The 20,028-nt window shown below is 37.0% G+C and overlaps 1 protein-coding gene across 1 annotated transcript in view; it reads right to left on the reverse strand.

The window, feature by feature from the left end:
• LOC129692203 (contactin-6-like) overlaps nucleotides 1–20,028 on the reverse strand; it is a 344,240-nt gene that overhangs the window by 198,948 nt on the left and 125,264 nt on the right. The window lies entirely within an intron of this gene.

Genomic DNA, 20,028 nt, shown 5'->3' on the forward strand with positions numbered 1-20,028 from the left:
ATATATATATATATATATATATTTCCGGATGAGCTAGCTCAGCAGGTATATGTGCAAACTGTTCAAGCCAGATTATCCAAGTTCTATTCCCAAAATCAGTGTGAAAAGCCAAATAAAATTTGAGCTAAACAAGGTTGTGCAGGGAAGCATCAGAAAAACAGTGAACTGCCTTGCCAAGAAGGAAGGCAAGAACACACTCCTGAATGTTGTCCTCCAAACTTTGTGTACACACACACACACATCCACACATGTGTGTGAATGCATTACATAGAATCATTAAAAATTAATGCTATAACATTTTTCAAATGAGTATTTTCTGAACTATGTATATTAATTTCATGAACTGAGCCTCTTTCACAATAAATTTAATAGTTTATTCTTCCTATAAAGAAAGAACATTTGTCTATATCATCACAATAGAATGAAGCAATTAACAGGGCCTATTCACCTAATCTTTTATGCTATTTAACCATTGTTTTCTGAGTTAAAAAAAAATTGTAAGCCAAATTCATTCAATTGCTGTCTTTTCTTTCCTTTCCTGTAATAACTACCAATCAGCAGTGCACTTCATTCTGGCCCCATTCTGCCCTTGTTCATCCTTGCATCAACTCACTTATTACTCCTCAGAGGCTGCAATATCTCACACTAGGTTGTTACAACTCCTGCTCCCACAATTAATGTGGCTAGGTGTTTCTCTTACTCAGCCTTACATCAGTGCAATAGACAGAAATACTGTGGGAGAAAGTCAAGGGGGAAAGGCAGAAGAACCATGGACAAAGTTGAATGCGTCGCACAGAGCACAATGTACAGAATGGAGTGCATTCGCCATTATGTGAAAATACACAGTATAAACTTGCCATTAGGATTTATTCACAGGATGCTCAGTCTGTACATATAGCGCCAGGGAATCAAATATCTTTCCATTTATGGCAAACTTCTCAATTTGGAAGGAACAGAGCGTGTGTGTAAAAAAGCTTGCAACATGAAATCAAAGCAGCCTTAGCAGGTATGAGAAATACCCATGACTGTTGTGGATATAAACATGTTTTTGTTTTGGTCCCAGGTGTGGGATGTGGGACTGATTCAGATGGTCCACAGCAGCGGATTATTTGCTTCCTGCAGGCTCCGAGAGGAGCTCTTTGCCAGCGTCAGATAGCTTAAATCTAAGTACTCTGGAGAGAGAATAAATGCCAGAGCCAAGAGAGTAAGGAACTCAGAGAAAGAACAGTGATGCTCCTACTTCCCCTTGCTGCTCCTGGCTGTTGTGAGACAGGAAGTTGAAGATCTCCTGACACAAGGATTGGAATGGCTCTAAGGAACCCAAGGAGCCTAACCAGCAGGAAACACCTAAGAGAACTGCACCCCCTCTCTCACTATCCCTTTCTCTCTCCTACCTAGTGTTGGGGTGTTGGAAGGGATTAGGGTGGCTTAGGGAGAAAAAGATAAAAGAAAACTAAATAAAAGAGTTTTTAAAAACTAACGCCATGACCTCATTAGTTATGTTTGTCTCAGTATTTAACGTTATTCGTCTTGTAAATTATGTCATAACATGGTGGTTATAAGCAAATGCAGAGCCAACGAGCTATGGCAGTAATCACTGCCACCACCACCATTGTCATCATCATTATTCTTGTTATTTCGATATGAGAAATTGAAGTCTAGCAAGTTGAATTTATTTTCCAAATTTCTATTTTAATAGACGGCATGAAAGTAAATAAAAATCTCCATGTTCTTTCTTCTTTACCAACTTACCCATTTCACTTCCATTAAACATCAAAAACATTTCTGCCCAAGTAAACCAAATAGTTTCCATAGTGATTTTAACCATGAATTACAGTATATTCGGCATTGGAATAGCAGTATAGACATACAAAAGCTTAAATTTTAGCAGTCAGCTACCAGGTCCACAATTTTAGATAAATTACCCTATAATGCCAGTGCTCCTATTCCCCTCGAATAGTAGCAATATTGATATTATATCTCAGGGTTGCTGCAAAGGCAGAGAAGGCATTGAAGATTTTTACTCCTAGACCTGTGTTACATACAAGAGATCATAAAATACAAACAGCATCAAACAGAGTAAAACAACAGTAACAAAAAATTCACTACTACTACTAATAATAATAAATAAAAAATCCTAACAAACCTTGCTAAAAAGACAATCTGGCTGTGGTCACAGAATTAAAAGTTTTCAACTTCTAAACTTTGCCTCTACTCATAGTGAGATTTACAGATGAAATAACATCATGAGAATTCTTTTCACAATATTCTAAGCTGAAGGTAGCTGATCTGACATACATGGATTGAACCCCTTTTTACAGAACATTATTGAAATGGTTATCTGGAAGAGCATGATGCTCACTTCAGTTTTCAGACATGGGCCAGAACACTCCTAGCCACCTCTGCAGACCAGCAGAAAAATGAAACCTCTCCCAATGAAGCATATTTGTGGGTTTTCCAAGGTTAATATTAATGAAAGTTATTTTAAAATATTAGAGAAAAGCATCAATGGGTTGAAAAAAAAAACCCTGCATTTTCATCCAACTTCATGATTCCCCAAGACTACAAAATGCAGGTTTTCATAACATATCCAAACCTCTAAACAGGTATTACAACAAAGAAATCATGCAGGTACCAAATAAGATAAATAAGAAGTTGAGAAACTGCTCCCTATTAAGCAATAGAAAAGTCTTTTTATAAAGACTACTCAAGCATGAACACGAGAAAGGTAGGATGGCAGTAATGCAATACCCTGGGAAAATGACAGAAATAAACACTGCATGCAGAGGTACACAGAAATTACCCAGTCTAGAATAACACATACGTTCAGGAAAGCTACAAAACTTTCCAATGTCACAGCACACTCTATGCAAAAAAAAAAAAAGCTTTTTTAAATAACAATGCAAAGATGGATATATATGAACAATAGACTCAGGTGAATTTGCCAGATAGAAAAGTAAGGATACACATTCTAACCCAAAGAGCATTATTAAAGAAATAGTACTATTTTGGAAAAAGCAGGCAACAGCATAAACATCACTGAATGATAAATTACCTAAATAAGACTGACAGCCTGTCATTAATATGTTTTTAAATGCACAGATATAAAAAAAATTAATTGGTAGGAAAGCAAATGATAATCTGACCCCAAATAAAGATTTGACATTATTGAATTAAAAATAAGACAGAGGTACTAAAAAAATGTTGAAGAAAACTTTGCTGTCTACAGAAAATGCATTCTAAACTCCATGAATGTGTGAGAGGATGGACAGGCAGCACCCAAGAATGTGAAGGCTACAGGACTGATTTTCAAACTTGAACCATTTGGAAGACCATGAGTCGATCTCAGTTCATGTAAGAGTAAAAGAAAAGACAGCATTAGCTGTGGTTTAACAATGTGTATCTTTTACAGAAAACAAATCAGAGGTGTCTGCAGAGAGTCCAGATGAAAGGATTCCTTGGACTTGCTACCCACTAAAGTGCATTTCCAACATAATGATGTCGCAGCCTCTTTTAAATGTGACAAATGTAATGCAGATTTATTGGGATTGATTTTTCTTAATGAGATTGCTTAAGGATGAAATTAAGGTATGTTCTGTGGTACACATCTGCTATCCCAGCACACAGAAGTTGACGGGAAAACATTGCACTCTATACAGTGAGCCAACTCATCAGCTCCTGGTCACATTTGTATGAAAGCGTGTTTCTCCTCTGTCCTTACTTATCTACACATTAATACAGCTTCTCAAATGCCTTGAAAGACGACGATAACTTTACCAACAGTTAACACGTGTTACCTCTGGTAAGAGTTTTACTTGGGAGAAAAATTTTCTCATGTTTTGCCTATATTTTCACAGTTTGAATAATTAAAATAAACAGTTGTGACAGTAAAGGAATAACAGGAATCATTACTGAAGTGGTGGATGAAAGACTTTTCAGAGCCAGAGGTGGCAGATGATTTCTGGACACCACAGTGTATCCTACATATGAACTGATAGCAGTTGTAGCAGTGTTCAAAGACCTTGGCAAACTCAAGCCAGCATATATCTCAGCAAGGACATGAAGGTGAGAATGGAGTTCAATGCCTGGATGAGGTGTTATTGGTAGCTGGTATCTGCTTGCAGATGTACAGTTACTTTTCATTAACGGTGTAGTCCCTGATTGGTCTAACATGCTCAAAAGTATTGTCACACATCCAAAGGATATAGGTAACATTAAGTAGACTAAATAAGATTTTACCAAAAATAAATAAATAAATAAAGACATGAAGTAGAGTGGGTGTGGAATAGGAATTAAATATGGAAGGAGTCAGGGGATGAGTTGAATTTGATCACAATTCAATGTATGAAATTCTCAAATAAATAAAAATATTAAAAAGTAGTAATTTCTTTTTCTTTTAAAAATGAAGACTAGATATTGTTTAAAGATTTACTGAGATGGTAACCAGTTTTTAGATAGTAAGGATATTAAAAAAATCTTTCTGTTCTTTTAGGTAGAGAATTTTTCTTAATTTTTCCCTGCTATCACTTTTTGCACAAAGAATATTATCCTATAAAATCATGTCATAAATATTTCTGTGTGAAGAGACTAAAAATTTTTTTAATCTATTTACATGTTTTACTTTCACTTTGAAAAAACTTCTGTTCAAACTTGAGAAATGCTAATTGAGGATTATATTTACCTCATTTTTTGACATGGGTTATGAAGCCAAGGCTAGTGTGAAATCAGTAAGTTCAAACTGGAAATTGACCCTGAACTTTCTGACCCATCCATGTTCACTTCCCAGTGCTTAGATCATAGGCATGGACTATCATACCCAGTCTAGGCATTGTTTGTGTTAGAAACAGGGATTACGTTCATCCTAGCCAGTGTACCAGCTGAACTGCATCCCCAGCCCTGTAAGTCATTACGCTTTGGGAGGGACTGGCAGCGTTCAAATTACTGTTACATTCACCAAATGCTAAGATAATTCCCACAATACACTTGTGAAACGAGTGCAGCCATTTCCCACTTAATAAATGAGAACTTAAGACTAAAATCTCCCAAATCTATAAAGCACTTATGTATGTATTTCCAAACAAGGGGAAAAAAATAATGTAGGGAATACCACCAAAGGCCAACTAGTGACCATCATGTAGGAAAGGGCTGGAGATAGATCTGCTGCCTTCACATCCAACAGTGCCTACATAAGGAATGAGATATAAAACCCGTTATTGTTCGGGGAGGTAGACCTAAGACCTGAGCTTCAGTTGCGCCTTGCAGGTGGACCTTCAAATTAGAATGTCACAGATCGAAACCCTGGCTATTCAGGGATGCCCCCAAGCAAACAAACACTGTCTCCTCCTTCTGCAACTAGTAAGAGGTCAGAGATGGCCCATGAGATGCTTCCTTCACTCACACTGATCTCTTCCCTGTTTGCCTTTGTCTTTTCACTGTATGCCATGACTCAGTTCAGTTTTTATTCTATTGTGATTTCTCATCGGTCAAAACCTGCCAAGCTGTGATGGTCTCCTCAGCAGTGCTCAGGTCACAGACTCTGGTTCCTCTCAAATTTTAAGTCTGAAGTCACACCAAATGTTAAAGAAAAGTTTGGGTTTTAAGCACTATTTTTAATCTGCTTGTCAATTTTTTTTTCACACTATAGTGACACAAGTAAAGCAAGCTTTTGTTGCACTGTCTACCCTTGCAGAGATAACTCTGGTTTTCTGTACAAAAAGAGATGGAAGACTTTGAGGATCTAATGTGAATTTCAAGAAATCAAAATAGTTTTCAAGTAGCCTTGCTTTAAGAACGTCTCAGAATAAGAGGGGTAGATATTTTAAGCTACTCTAAAAAGAAGTGATCAAATAATTGTGTGGAAGACACAGCATAGTACAAAATCACCTGTGATTATAATGGTATTCTAAGAAGTTTTTATTCAGTATGAAGGCAAACTTCTACAGTAGATAAGTTCCAAAATGAAACACTTCAATATAAAACTAAAATAAAGTCTTTAATGCTGTTGCAAATGCACTAGGATTCTGCCTTAATGTTCTTCTTTTATTGTCTGTTATTAGCTTTTCTGGAATTAAAATTTTCTCTTGCAAAGATCTAACAACACTATGCTTCCCTGTTCATTTCTTTGGGCATATTGTGCTAAAATACAACATGCAGAATGTATGTTATATGTGTTTAATTTATGGTGGCTGGGAAACAGAAAGAGAGGAACGGGGTCCTGATATCTCTTCAAAGAATATGCCCCACTGGCCTAACTTTTCCCCAGCAGGCACAACCTGTTTGTAACTCCTTAATTCCCAATAGCACAGGCTGGAGACCAACCACATCACACAATGGCCTTGGGAGGCATTTCTGATTCAAACTTTGTTATAGTTCAAAGGACACATCATGAAAATAAAGAGGGTGTGTGTGTGTGTGTGTGTGGAATTTTAGTGCCAGTAGCAGCATTTATTTCTAGCCTTGAATAGAAATATCAAATACAATAATCATAGAGTAATGGTACACGATGGAACTGTATAAGATGAAGCCTGGTTGGGGAAGTATGTCACTGATTGTGTGTCCTTAGGGGTGTGTAAATTATCATGTGCCTTCCTGTTACTATGTACCTGGATTCTGCCTGTTGACTTGTGTGTGAACTGTGTCACCACAGCTTCCCTGCATGATGGAATGTCACTTTTAAAACCTGGAAAAGTTTTATCACCACAGTGCCTAATGTACTGAAACAGGCCTTGATACTTGGAGATTTGAAAAACTTTCCTTCTTGTTAGCTTTTGTTTTTATCACACAAAGTCTCTTAATTGCCTAAACTCAACTTCCAGCATCTGCAGAACCCAGCCTCAGATTAGTTCAGATCCATTTCTCAAAATTTAAGTTATACAAAGAGCCATTCTTTTCTGTCTCCTTTCCCTCCCCCAGTTGTGTTTTTCTCAAGTATCCATCATTTTCTTCTTCTCTCACTTTCTTTTCCTCTCTGTCTTTCTTCCTTTCATCTCTTCTCACTTTATACTTTCTCAATATCCTTTGACTTTCAAGTCAAGTGGCAGAATTTTGAGATAAAAAGAAAGTTTACAAAGGAAAGAAAGCAAATTTAGGAAATCATGTCGATTAAACTTGATCTTGCAATGTACAGTTAGACTTGAAACTTCAGTCAGAACCCCAAGCTCTAAACTTGACATCCTACTGTATATTGATGCATAGCTTGTAAATTATTTTATAGGAGAAAAAAATAAGAATTTCACATATATTGAAAAAATAAAAACATGAGAGGGCTGGACTTATGATATTACTAGTAAAAAGATAGTTTTTATATTGAGGAAGTGAATTGAAAGCAACACTCAAAATAGTTCCCCAGCTAGTTGAAGCTGGAAATGTATTTAATGAACAGTAAAGTATTTGGGACTGAAAAGACATTTAGGATATTTTAAAAATGTAAACCAAAAACATTGCTGTGGGGAAAATACTAATTTAAGAATAAAGATTTCTACTATTCAGCCTTTGGGTTTAGATATTCCATTTATCTTTTTTTAATTTTATTAATTATACTTTATTCACTTTGTATCCCCCCATAAGCCCCTCGCAACTCCCCTCCCAATCCCACCCGCCCTCCTCCTTCTTCACGCATTCCCCTCCCCAAGTCCACTGATATGAGAGGTCCTCTTCTCCTTCTTTCTGATTTTAGTCTATCAGATCACATCAGGAGTGGCTGCACTGTCATCTTCCTTGGCCTGGTAAGGCTGCTCCCCCCTCAGGGAAAGGTGATCAAAGAACAGGCCAATCAGATTATGTCAGAGGCAGTCCCTCTTCCCATTACTATGGAACCCACTTGGACACTAAACTGCTATAGGCTACATCTGTGCAGGGGCTCTAGGTTATCTTTTTACACACTGATATAAGTCAGTAGTGAAGTCCTGTGTGAACAACCTATATTTGGAACTATCTCCTTTTAATTTCAAACCAAACAAAATTTATTCTATTATAATTTGATGACAATATGTTCTATTTCAGAAAATGGTTAACAAATTTTTCGTAAAGCATCTTGAACCTCAAACATTAACTAGATTGGTGGCATGCTTTGAAATCAGCACTTGCTCTACATGGTGCAAACCTATATAGGTAAAATCAGTGTTTCTTCATTCAACTTAATACTGAGGAGCTGAAGAAGGGCAAGGTTGTAGCCCCATGACTGGTCATGCTTAATATTTCATTCATACAATTGACATTTGAGAAGACAAATACTAGTTGGAATTTTTCTTTTAATATTACAGAATCATTTAGGTGATTCTCATCTACATTAATCTAGTAGAATGAATTCACATTATATCCATGTTGTAAAGTTTAAGATCAGCATTCTAGCCAATTAGATAATATGTGGTGACCTAATGATTTGAATGTTGAGGATTAACCCTGCAGGAAATGGATATGGAGATTAGAAATACTGCAGAAAATGTGAGAGCTCACAATAAGGTTCATTTACAACATTTATTCTACGTTTTGTTAATCCCTTCAGGTCTAGGCCAGAAGGACATAATAGATGCACTGTTGCTTGTTTTGTTATTGCTCTCTCACTGCAATAAAACCCAACAGAAAATAAAAGCCAGGAAGAGAAAATACAAATGACAGCTATTAGTTACAACTGTGCTGGATTTTCTTTGTGAAATGACAATGTAAAATATTAATAAATTAATAGACTTTCTTCATAATAAACATCAAATAAGAGCAACTTCACCACAGATTAAAGGCCATGGCTAAAATTGAACTTGCATATGAAAAACTATGACCTTTGATCCTCGCAAGAACTCTGTGATGTGATTTTAATTCTCCTCCTTTGGAGATGAACATATTGATGAGTAAAAAGCCTAAGTTACTTGCTAACAAATGGTAGGCCACAATTTTGAACCTAAGCCATCTGATCCCCAAACCCACACTCTAAATCATGATGAGACACACTCCAGGAGGGAATACCAAAAGAAGAATAATTAAATGACTACAATATTACAAGGTAAGTATTATACCAAAAACATACATAAAATTCTAAAGGATGTCAAAGGAAGAAGCAACTAATATGACCAAGAGTTTAGAGCAGTATGCAAATAGAAGCAATGTTTAAGCCAGGTGTGTGTCTAAGCAGGAAGGTATGGACACTCCTGACAGGTAATTTATATGGAGTAATATCTGTGGAGAAGCATATGTAGAAAAATTTTAATACAGCAAAAAGACTGGTTTGACAAGGGATTATATCCAAGGACTTTATAAGTCTATGTGACCTGACTGAAATGCAGACATGATAATAGTATCATCTGGCTGGAACACAGACATGCCCTTAATACACATCTTTAATCCCAAACAATGTAGTAAAGTTAGTTTGTAGATGAAAGGATACATGGTTGAAAGTTATGTCTAATTGAGGTGCAAAAAAGTGAAGAATTAGAGAGAGATTTGATAGATTGAATCAGAGATAGAATACATTTAACTCTCAAGAGAACAGACAGGAAAGAGAAGCTACTTAAGAGCAGCCAGAAGGGAGAAGAAGACAAACAATAAAGAAGTAGGGGACAGACAGAGAGACAGTCTAGAAAGAAGAGAATAAAACAGAGTTCAGCAGTACAAAACAGTTGAGTTCCTTCAGTTCATGGAGTTCAGAGGCAGATTTCTAAACAGTGCAATTCAGTGAGAACTGGAGAGAAGCCATTTTGAATCAATCTTTTTGGAGAAGAGTTTGAGCCATAACAACTGAGTTGAACCAGCCAGCCAGAATTTAGAAAGAAGAAAAACGGTGAGAGATTATTCAGCAATAAACCTCTAGGACGACAATTACATCAGACTAATAAAAGTTACATTTACAAGCATAGCTTGAGTAGAGTCTGCAAAGTGCATCTCACTGAAAAAAAAATATATATATATATTTATATATGTTTATATAAAACTATATATATAAAAAACTATCCTGGAGAATAAGAGGCTAAGAGAACAATGGGTATATGAATGGTAACAGGCAGTTTAGAACGTCTTTGAAGGGCTGACTTTAAATGATATGACAGATATTTGCATCTGATCTGAAAACAGAAGGCATGCTATTTTTCTTTTTATGTGAGATTATGACATGTTTAGGTCTATGATTCACTGTAGCAAAGATAAAGGAAGAGAAATCACACATCAGAGAAATTATTTATCCAACATTTGAAAACACTGGGATAATTGGACATTGTCACTAGGAAAGAAGCAAACAAAAAATAATGAGAGAGCTATTTTGAGGCATTTAGAATGGCAACAAAATAGAAAAGCTGACTGGATGTGAGGTATGAGGAAAAGACAGTGTTAACATGATTCTGAGCCAGCTACTATGAATGGATTAATCCAGGCATGTTTGCATACTGAAGCTTTTCGCTACAGAGAAGAAGAAAAGGAAGAAAGGAAAGATGAGGGGCACTGAAGCTGTGAGAAAATGAGTAAGAGTAGTTTCATTCATTTTTTTTCATTTATTGAACAAACATTTATCAGTAGTCTTTCTAGGTGCTGAAAATATAGCAGCAAAAAGACCCACTGAAGCTGCTGCTGTTATTGATCTTGTATTCTAATTGAAGGAGTTGTAAGATAAATCAACAAATAAGTGAATGCTGTATGAGACTATGGTTAAGTATTTAAAGGAAAAGAGAGGGTTAGTGAGACAGGAAATCTGGGGTGGGGTGGAGTGTAATTTTTTTAAAATTTTTAATGAAGTATGCCATCACTGATCTGCTGACATCAGAGAAGAGATCAACACTGAATTCATCATAACGTGTGCAGAAAAACTGTAGATAGAAAAACAGCTTATGCTAAGACCCAAAGGCTCAAAGAAAAATATTGATATAATTTAATTATGTTATTGCAGTGGCTTAGAGCAGACTGTCTATAGTAAAAATTAATAAACTGAATCCGAAAGATTTCTGTCTTTTGGTTTTGTTCTTCTTGTTGTTGTTGCTTTGAAGATTGAGACCATGCCAGTTGCGATGTACCAGAAAAAATACAGCAAGTCAAGGGCAACACCTCAGAAAACAGACGAATCCAGGGTTAAGCATACTCCCAGTTGGAAAGAGATTAGTTGTATAGAAAGAAAATAAGTATTTGTTTTTGTGGCTGTGTGTGTATGCCTGTGAGTGTGCATGTACATATACGCTTACCTTACATGCACAACTATCTCCAGCCTTTTCTTTTTTTTTTTTTGTATGTTTTTCTTTTTTGAATTTTATTTTTTTCTTATTAGTTACATTTTATTAACTCTGTATCCCAGCCGTGTCCCGATCCCTCATACCCTCCCGGTCCCTCCCTCCCTCATCTCCACCGTGCCCCTTGCCAAGTCCACTGATAGGGGGGACCTCCTCCCCTTTCATTTGACCCTGTTTTATCAGGTATCTTCAGGACTGGCTGCAAAGATCTCCTCTGTGGCCTAACAGGACTGCTCCTCCCTTGGGGGGTGGGGAGGCCAAAGAGCCAGTCATTGAGATCCTGTTAGAAATAGTCCTTGTTCCCCTCACTATGGGAAACCAATTGGTTACTGAGCTACCACAGGCTACATCTGACTTTTCATAAAGACTGTAGGGATCAGATTCAGGCCTTCATGGTTTCAAGATAGGCCTTTTACTGACGGAGGTGTCCTGTTAGTTCTAAGAGTGTCTTATCAAATGTTGTTGAAGATTTCTATTAGGCCTCTTACTAAAAATGACTAAAGTGAGCTTCAAATTTATACATGAGTCTTTAATTCACAGGAGAATTACAGGCTGAGAGCATGTGTATTAGGGAAACATCAGAATAAGTGTCTACAAGGAAAGAAGATCTAAAATGGAGCCTTAAAAGACCCAGCAGCAATTAAAAACTAGGATGGCCATGGGAAACATTATAGATACTGAGAAAAAACAGCCAGTCTTGAAAGGGATAGACTTGAGATAGTGATGAACAGAATCCACAGTTAGTGGGGAGTTTCCAATAGGAGGGCAGGCTAATTGCTCCAAAGAGAGATGCTAGCATAAGTGAAATGAAAGAGAAATAAAATATGGGATTTATCAATGCATAGGATGTTACTTTGAAACTAGAAAAAGCTAAAGTCTGGTATATTGGTCAGGGAAGAAGCGTAGACAAGAAAGAATATAAAGAAACATTTAGAAATAATGAGTAAGGAAAAAAAATCAGTATGAATCTCTACAATGTGATGTAAGGAATAAAGGAAGTATTGGAGAAATAGGTTGGCCCTTGGGTTACTCTATTAAGATTCAAATATATAGCACATTTCCATGCTCACAGTGTCATGAGTTAATAGAGGCATTATGGTTGCTGAAAGGATGAAAGTAATAGTTGGCCTAGTAACCTGGATTTGTCATATTGTGCAATGAGGAGTGCTCAGTGAGGTGTGATGGTTTTGCAGAATAGCAAAAACAAAGGCTGGGGAAGGAGTCACTTAAGGACAACGTGCTTTTACGTAGAAACAGCATGGTGCCACGTATTGACAATATGGTATCACACTCAGGGACAACACACTTACATTCAGAAAACATGTCATCACATATGGACAACATGCCTATATGATGTTTAAATTTTGTTAAAATTACCATCTTATCATCTTTTTTTCCTCTTATTCCTCTAGAAGTAGGAAGAAATAGCACGAGGTGAGTCAGGAAATGGGAGAGGTATGAAAGATTTGAAAGAAACAGTCAAGTAAAGGAGTAACAGGAAAAAGAGAAGATGTTTAGACCAGTGAAAGGTAATAGGACATTTCAGAAATATGTGTAAAAGATTTCAATCTAGATATAAAAAGATTGCACCGTGTCCTTGTCGCGTGTACTGTTTTGATTAATTCTGCTTTTCAATGTCTTCTACTTCACCACAATGTGATGAGAAGAAAACTATTAAGAATAAAAATGCTTCTCAGTCATCAAAAAAACATATAAATGATGTCTCGCAAAAAGCTGGTGATTCTTTTCTCAATTTTCTTTTTTTTTTTTTATTGTGGGTAAACTAGAGTTTTAGTTTATTTTTTGTAACAGCTTCCTTGAAATATAATTCGTATGTCATGAAAGTTAGCAATAATAAATCAGCCTTTGTTTATAAATTCATGCTAACATTCTTTATGGGCTATGCATATGTGTTTCTTTGTACTTACTTGCCTTGGTACAAATCACATTTAGCTTGTTCCTTCCTCAATTAATACATTACAAAAAATAACCTTTTTTCATTTCACTGCATTTACATTTAAGATTCATGATTTGGGTGCCTTAAAACATATCTTTAGAACATGTTAAGTTTGAATTACCTGGTGACGCTATAAAATGTAGAACATGTCTTTAGGTTGTTTTGTTCTGTTGACGGTGTCCTTTGCTTTAGGAAAGGTTTTCAATTTCATATGGTCCTATTTATTAATTGTTGATCTTAGAGCCTGAGCTGTTGGTATTCTGTTCAGGAAGTTGTCTCCTGTGTCAATGAGTTCAAGGCTCTTCCCCTGTTTTTCTTCCAACAGATTTAGTGTATCTGGTTTTATGTTTAGGTCTTTGATACACTTAGACATTAATTTTGTGTAAGGGGATAAATATGGGTCCATTTTCATTTTTGATTTATTTTTTTTTATTAATTACAGTTTATTCAGTTTGTATCCCTCATAGCTCCCACCTAACCCCCCTCCCTCCCACTTCTCCACCCATGCCCCTCCCCAAGTCCACTGATAGGGGAGGACTTCCTCTTCTTCCTTCTGATCCTAGTCTATCAGTCCTTATCAGGAGTGGCTGCATTGTCTTCCTCTGTGGCTTTGTAAGGCTGCTTCCCCCTCAGGGGGAGGTGATCAAAGAACAGGCCACTTCATGTCAGAGACAGTTCATGACAGAGACAGTCCCTGTCCCCATTACTATGGAACCTATTTGGACACTGAAATGCCATGGGCTACATCTGTGTAGGGGTTCTAGGTTATCTCCATGAATGATTCTTGGTTGGAGTATCAGTCTCAAAAAAGACCCTTGTGCTCAGAATTTTTGGTTCTGTTATTCTCCTTGTGGAGCTCATGTCCTCTCCAGATCTTACTATCACCCTCTTCTTTTATAAGATTCCCTGAACTCTGCCAAAATTTGGCTATATTTACATTTTTTTCTGCAGGTGGATATCCAGTTTAGACCAGCACCATTTGTTGAAGATGCTTTTTAACCCCCATTGTATGGGGAAGCTAAAAACAAACAAAAAAAACCCACAAAAACAAACAAACAAAAAAATCAAGGAGGTCCCTAAGGAGGATGCTTAAATCTCATTCAGAATGGCAAACAGCATAGACAGCAGATGTGGTGAAAGAGAGGAAATAGGATGGGAGCTTCCTATAGAAGGTCTTCTAAAAGGCTCTACCCAACAGAGAATCTAAGCAGATGCTGAGACTCACAGCCAAACTTTGGGCAGAGTACAGGGAGTCTAATGGAAGAAGGGGGGATAAAAGGACCCAGAGGAGACAGGAGTCCCACAAGGGAACCAAAAATGCTTTAAAAATCTGAGTCCAAGAGGCCCTGCAGAGACTGATGCACCAATGAAGGACCATGCATGGAGAGGACCTAGACCTCCTGCTCAGATGTAGTCAATAGGCCACTCAGTCTCCTAGTAAGTTCCTGAGTAGAGTAAGGGGAGCAGGGGCTATCTCTCTCATGAACTTGGTTGTCTGCTCTTTGATCACTTGCTCCTGACAATGTGGCCTTGACAGGCCACAGAGGAAGAGGATCCAGCCAGTCCTGATGAGACTTGATAAGCTAGGGGTAAACGGCAGGGGAGGAGAACTCCCCCTTTCAGTGGACTACAGTAAGGGGATAGTGGAGAAGAGGGAGTGAGGATGGGACTGGGAAGGGTCAAGGGAGGGGGCCACAATAGAATATACAATGAAATTGAAAAAAAATTAAATCAAAATACAAAATAAATAAATGAATAAATAAATAAATAAATAGATAGATAGATAGATGAATAAATATAGACCAAACAGTGGATAGCTATAAGAGAAAGGTTGATTCGATGATCCTGTTTTGCAGATTTAGTGGTAGCATGCATCAGAAGGAAAGTACAACAAAACCCAAGCTGCTTCAGCATCTATGACTCCAACAAAACAGAGATATTAAAAACAAAAGAAGATATATAAGAAAATACTTTCTAGGGTATTGCTGTATTATATTCCTTTTGTCTTTAACAAATCATCTCAGAGTTAATGGCAACTATGATGGTTGATCATCATTGTCAACTTCATTGACTTTGAAATCATCAAGGAAAGACACTTTTGAAAGTGTATGTAAAGGTGTTTTCAAAAAGATTTGATGAAGAGGGGAAGACCCACCACTGAATGTATGAGCCACTCTCTCAAGGTCTAGAAAATTTGAACACAGGGAACTTCCCAGAGACTCATACTCCAACCAAGGACTATTCATGGAGATAACCTAGAACTCCTCACAGATGTAGCCGATGGCAGGTCAGTGTCCAAGTGGGTTACCTAGTAATGGGAAGAGGGACTGCCTCTGACATAATCTGATTGGCCTGCTCTTTGATCACCTCCCCTTGAGGGGGGAGCAGCCTTACCAGGCCACAGAAGAGGACAATGCAGCCACATTTAAAGAGAACTGATAGACTAAGATCAGAAAGGAGAGGAGAACCTCCCCTATCAGTGGACTTGGGGAGGGGCATGCATGAAGAAAGGGGAGGGTGGGTGGGACCGGGAGGGGAGGAAGGAGAGACTTATGGGGGGATACAAAATGAATAAAGTGTAATTAATAAAAAATAAAAAAAGTTAAAAAAAAAAGCGAACTGAGTGCTTCTTGACAATAGGCACAGCGTGACTAGGTGAGTCATGCTCCTGTTTCCATGACTTCATCAAACTGTGACAGAAAATAAATATTCCTTTTTATTCTATCTATCTATCTATCTATCTATCTATCTATCTATCTATCTATCTATCTATCCATCCATCTACCTCTATCTACCTATCTATCTATCATCTATCTATTAAAGTTTGTGTGTGTGTGTGTGTGTGTGTGTGTATGTGTGTGTCATATGCCATGGCATATATGTAGATATCAAAGGAAAACATGTTAGACTCAATTCTCCTTCTACTCTATGGATAACAGGGTCATCAGGCTTTTTGGCAAGTATTTTTATCTGCTATGCAATCTAACAGGCCCAACTGTTTTCTTCTTTTAGTTGCTTTTGTCAGATATTGTGTCCCATCCATGAGAAAAGTCCCTAATAAGGCCTCAAATAACAGTACAAAGTTATGTGGCAATTGTGGAACTCAGGATTCTAAACCTTGTCTCACTGGCCAAATACTTTTACATTGGCTTGTGCAGTTTTCTCCACCCCACTGTCTGCAGCATCACATTTCAACCTCCTCTCGTTGGATGACTGACTTTACATCCAGTTAGAAAGGTAACTCCTTTCTTCTTTTTCTTTCATAATTAAATATATTTGTGAATATATTACTATAAACTTCCTAACCTAAGATTTTATTCTTATTTCCAAGAGCTGATAATCAACCTCGATGTACACAGAACCTTGATTTTTTTCACCTTATAAATATAATATATTTATACATTTCAGGGGTATGGAAACTTGAAATCATTTTTCTGACTTTGTCATCCATCATTTAAGATACAAAGAAAAGAAAAGGTAAATATAATTAATAGTTATATTTGTTGAACATACTAAGAATGAGAATGATTAACTATTGAAAAGTAAAAAAAATAAAGTCCAAAAACAACAGTGAAACACTGTTTGTTATCATGAAATCTCTGATATGTTCTTTAGAAGAAATCGACCAATCAAAGTTACAATGGATTGAGACATACAAGCCATGCTTAAACCAGGGGCAAAGGGAATATAGTGCAGAAAAGTCAGGAAATAAAGAAAAGAGATGAGCAAAAAGCACAGCAGGACCTAGACAAGTTGTTTGTATGTGTGTGTTTCAGTTCTTATTATTTTTATTTTTAGAATGAAAGAGACAAGCCTATTTGTAGACTGACACGGATGAGCCAGCTGGTTAGGAGATTCGGATTCTATCTTTTGAACCTCTGGGTCTTTGACCCTATTACTTGCCCAATTTTAGAGCATTTCAACATTAACCTTTGAAAAATAGCAGCAGGCTGTCAAGTATACTAAGCACCAAAAGGCACTTTTCTGAAATGTCCCAGACTAAAAATGCTACAATACCAGACAGAAACCACTATTATCATCCAGATATCACCACTGCCCATAGGTTGCTCTAGGAAATAAGTGTTTGTCCCTGTGAAATGCCACTGACTCCATTGCATATGCCAACAACAAATGGAAGGAGAACATTTAGAAAAAAATAGAATAAATAATGCTGAGAAAGTATTAAATAAACTCCAAAGAGCAAGGACGGATAGGTACCACAAATGTGCAGTATTTGAAGATAATAGACATGTAATTTTGTAACATGGCCCTCAGCTAAGGATGCCATTTCATCCATCCTGTTTCTCCGTGCTTGTGGCTGGCATGACTGTTTTAATAAAATCAATGATTTGAGGTTACATGTCACCCAAGTGGCCTCTTTCACTAGCTATGGCTACATCTCATTCCCAGGGATGTCATCTATGCTTCCTTCCTTCTCTAGCTGCATTTTCTCTCTCTCTCTAAGCATGTCCTTTCTTTTTATGCTCTCTGTGCCAGGCAAAATGCCACCAAATTTTTAATAAAAGATTTGTCTTTCGTGAAACCAGCCTGATTAAGTTTTATCAGCTTATAGCTTCCTGGGTGTTTGGTAACTTCATCCTTGAGAACTATCTCAGGGATCTTGCCTGCAGCCAAGGGCAGATCTGCTCATTTATAATTTCCTGTTTCTTTCTGAGTTCTTCCCTCCCAGACTGGTGGAGTGAGGTATTCTGTGTGTGTGTGGAGGGGGTTCTATTTAGTTTCTGTCTTCCTCCATGTATAAACTGTTTCTGCTACTGCAATCCTCATTTGGATTTAAATTTTATGTATTTAGAAATAGCTTTACTTTTTTTTTTATTCATCCTAGAGATATTTTGTTTTTACAAATGATAATCATTGGTTGATTTAAAAAACATATATTTCTTATATGCTTAAAGACTATCTTCCTGTTTGGAGATGGACTTCATACTGACATAACAGAGCATGCATTTTCTCTATTTCCCACTTGCTACATACATCACTTTAAACTTCATAAACACCATAATTATGCTAGACTGAACTCGAATATGAAATAGGAAAATGAAGTATCATCCTCTGATTCATTATGCTATATTGTTTTCTCCCCAGTATAAACATTACATGACGGGGATAGTTTACAGAGACGGGATTTAATTTTTTTTTTCAGACTCATAATCAACAAAAGATCTTTATATTTCTCTGATGAGCAGGAAGACTGTTCCCTGTGTGGAAGAAGACCTTGGAAATTTCTGTTTATTCTTTCAAGGTTCCAGCAGCTCTGCTTTGCTGCTGTTGTTGTTTTTCTTTCAATTTTTTTTTTCTCACTTCACTATCTGAACATAAACATTTCCTCCAAGATGTTCCACTGACTTTGTAAATATTTGACAAGAGTCAGGTTGCATCAGGCTTTTCGTCTCCTTCTTTCCCATGCTTCGCTTTCCTTTCTGTTCCATATCCATTTCTTCCAATGCGCTTCATCACAGAGAAAAAATAAAAGGAGGGGGACGTGGCGATGCTCACTGGCAAGGACATGCTCCTTTGATACAAGCAACAGTTTAAGATAAAGACTCATTTCCAGCTATTAAACGTTATCAGTGTTTAATAGGGAATATTTACAAAATTCAGGTTACAATTTAAAAGCACTGAACTTTACCAGTAAAGAATATCTACCAGAAGAGCAATGTCTTTTAATTTATGGATATTTTTTCCAAAATTAAATGTAAATAATTGGTACTGGGCCTTGAACCTACAGTATCGCAGTTTCTAAGCATATATCAAGTACTAACCTTTATTTTCAGGCCTTTTTAAAAGCTTCCACTGGTAGTATTTTCCAAAAACAAAGTAAAATAAATATATTACCTGTTAATAATTGATCCTGTGAGACTTAAATTTAACCAAAACCTGTTTTAAGAATGGTAAGAATAATTAATCATGTGTCATGTATCTACATGTTTATGATTTTTTTTCAGTAATATAAGCAGAAAATATCACGTTTCTTCTACATTGAGAATTGCTTTTCAGAATGAATTTCTAGAAGTTAAATTGCTAGATAAGGGTGATTCGAGTTTAATCAGTGTTAATTTCAGTGTCAATTTCTATCTATAGCAATGGAGGGGTGTTATAGCCTGTCTAGCCCTGCATATGACCTGCACTGAGATTTGAAAGATAATAGTTGGAGTGACATTCCTGACAAGGATACTCAGTATTAATGTCTATGTTATTTGATTCATGTCTTACCATGTCTCTATGATGAAAATGCTGTTTTCCTCCCCACTGAACAAAGAATTTAAACAAATTAAACTAATATTTGAAGTCATGGCTTTAATATTCCAAATATGGAAGAATTCAGAGTGAATGGACTCAAAAAATTAAGGGAAAAAAAATGACTTGAGGGCGTGAACTCAGATCCAACTCCATTTGCCCCATCATGACTGACCAGAGGCAGGAAAGCAACAAGTTTGAGGCCAATGGGATGGTTTCAAGGCCTTCTTTCTTAGTTAACACAGTGAATTCTAGATAAGAAAAGAGTGGACAAGGCAACATTAAGTGGTGATAACCAAAAGTACTCTAACTGCGAATGTCACCTACAAAGTCACAGCAACCACTGTGTGCTGCTAACTGCAGAAGATAAGGCTTTTCAGCCTCCTACCATGGATGGAGAAGGAGCTTCTGGCCTCAACCTCTTGCAGGAAGTGCTAAGACTCAGAGGTGTCACCTGAAGGGGAGCAACCTTCCTCAGTGGTCTCCCCACAGATACATTGCCCTTACTGGGGTAAGTCAGTCCAGGTTCAGTGGCAAACTCTGTCTCCACACTATAAAATGGAGAATAAAAAATGACATCCTACATCAGCTGCTGCCTCTAGTTGAGCATGTGCA

The sequence above is a fragment of the Psammomys obesus genome, unplaced genomic scaffold (assembly GCF_907164565.1).
Source record: "Psammomys obesus unplaced genomic scaffold, mPsaObe1.curated_primary_1811, whole genome shotgun sequence".
NCBI classification, from domain to species: Eukaryota; Metazoa; Chordata; class Mammalia; order Rodentia; family Muridae; genus Psammomys; species Psammomys obesus.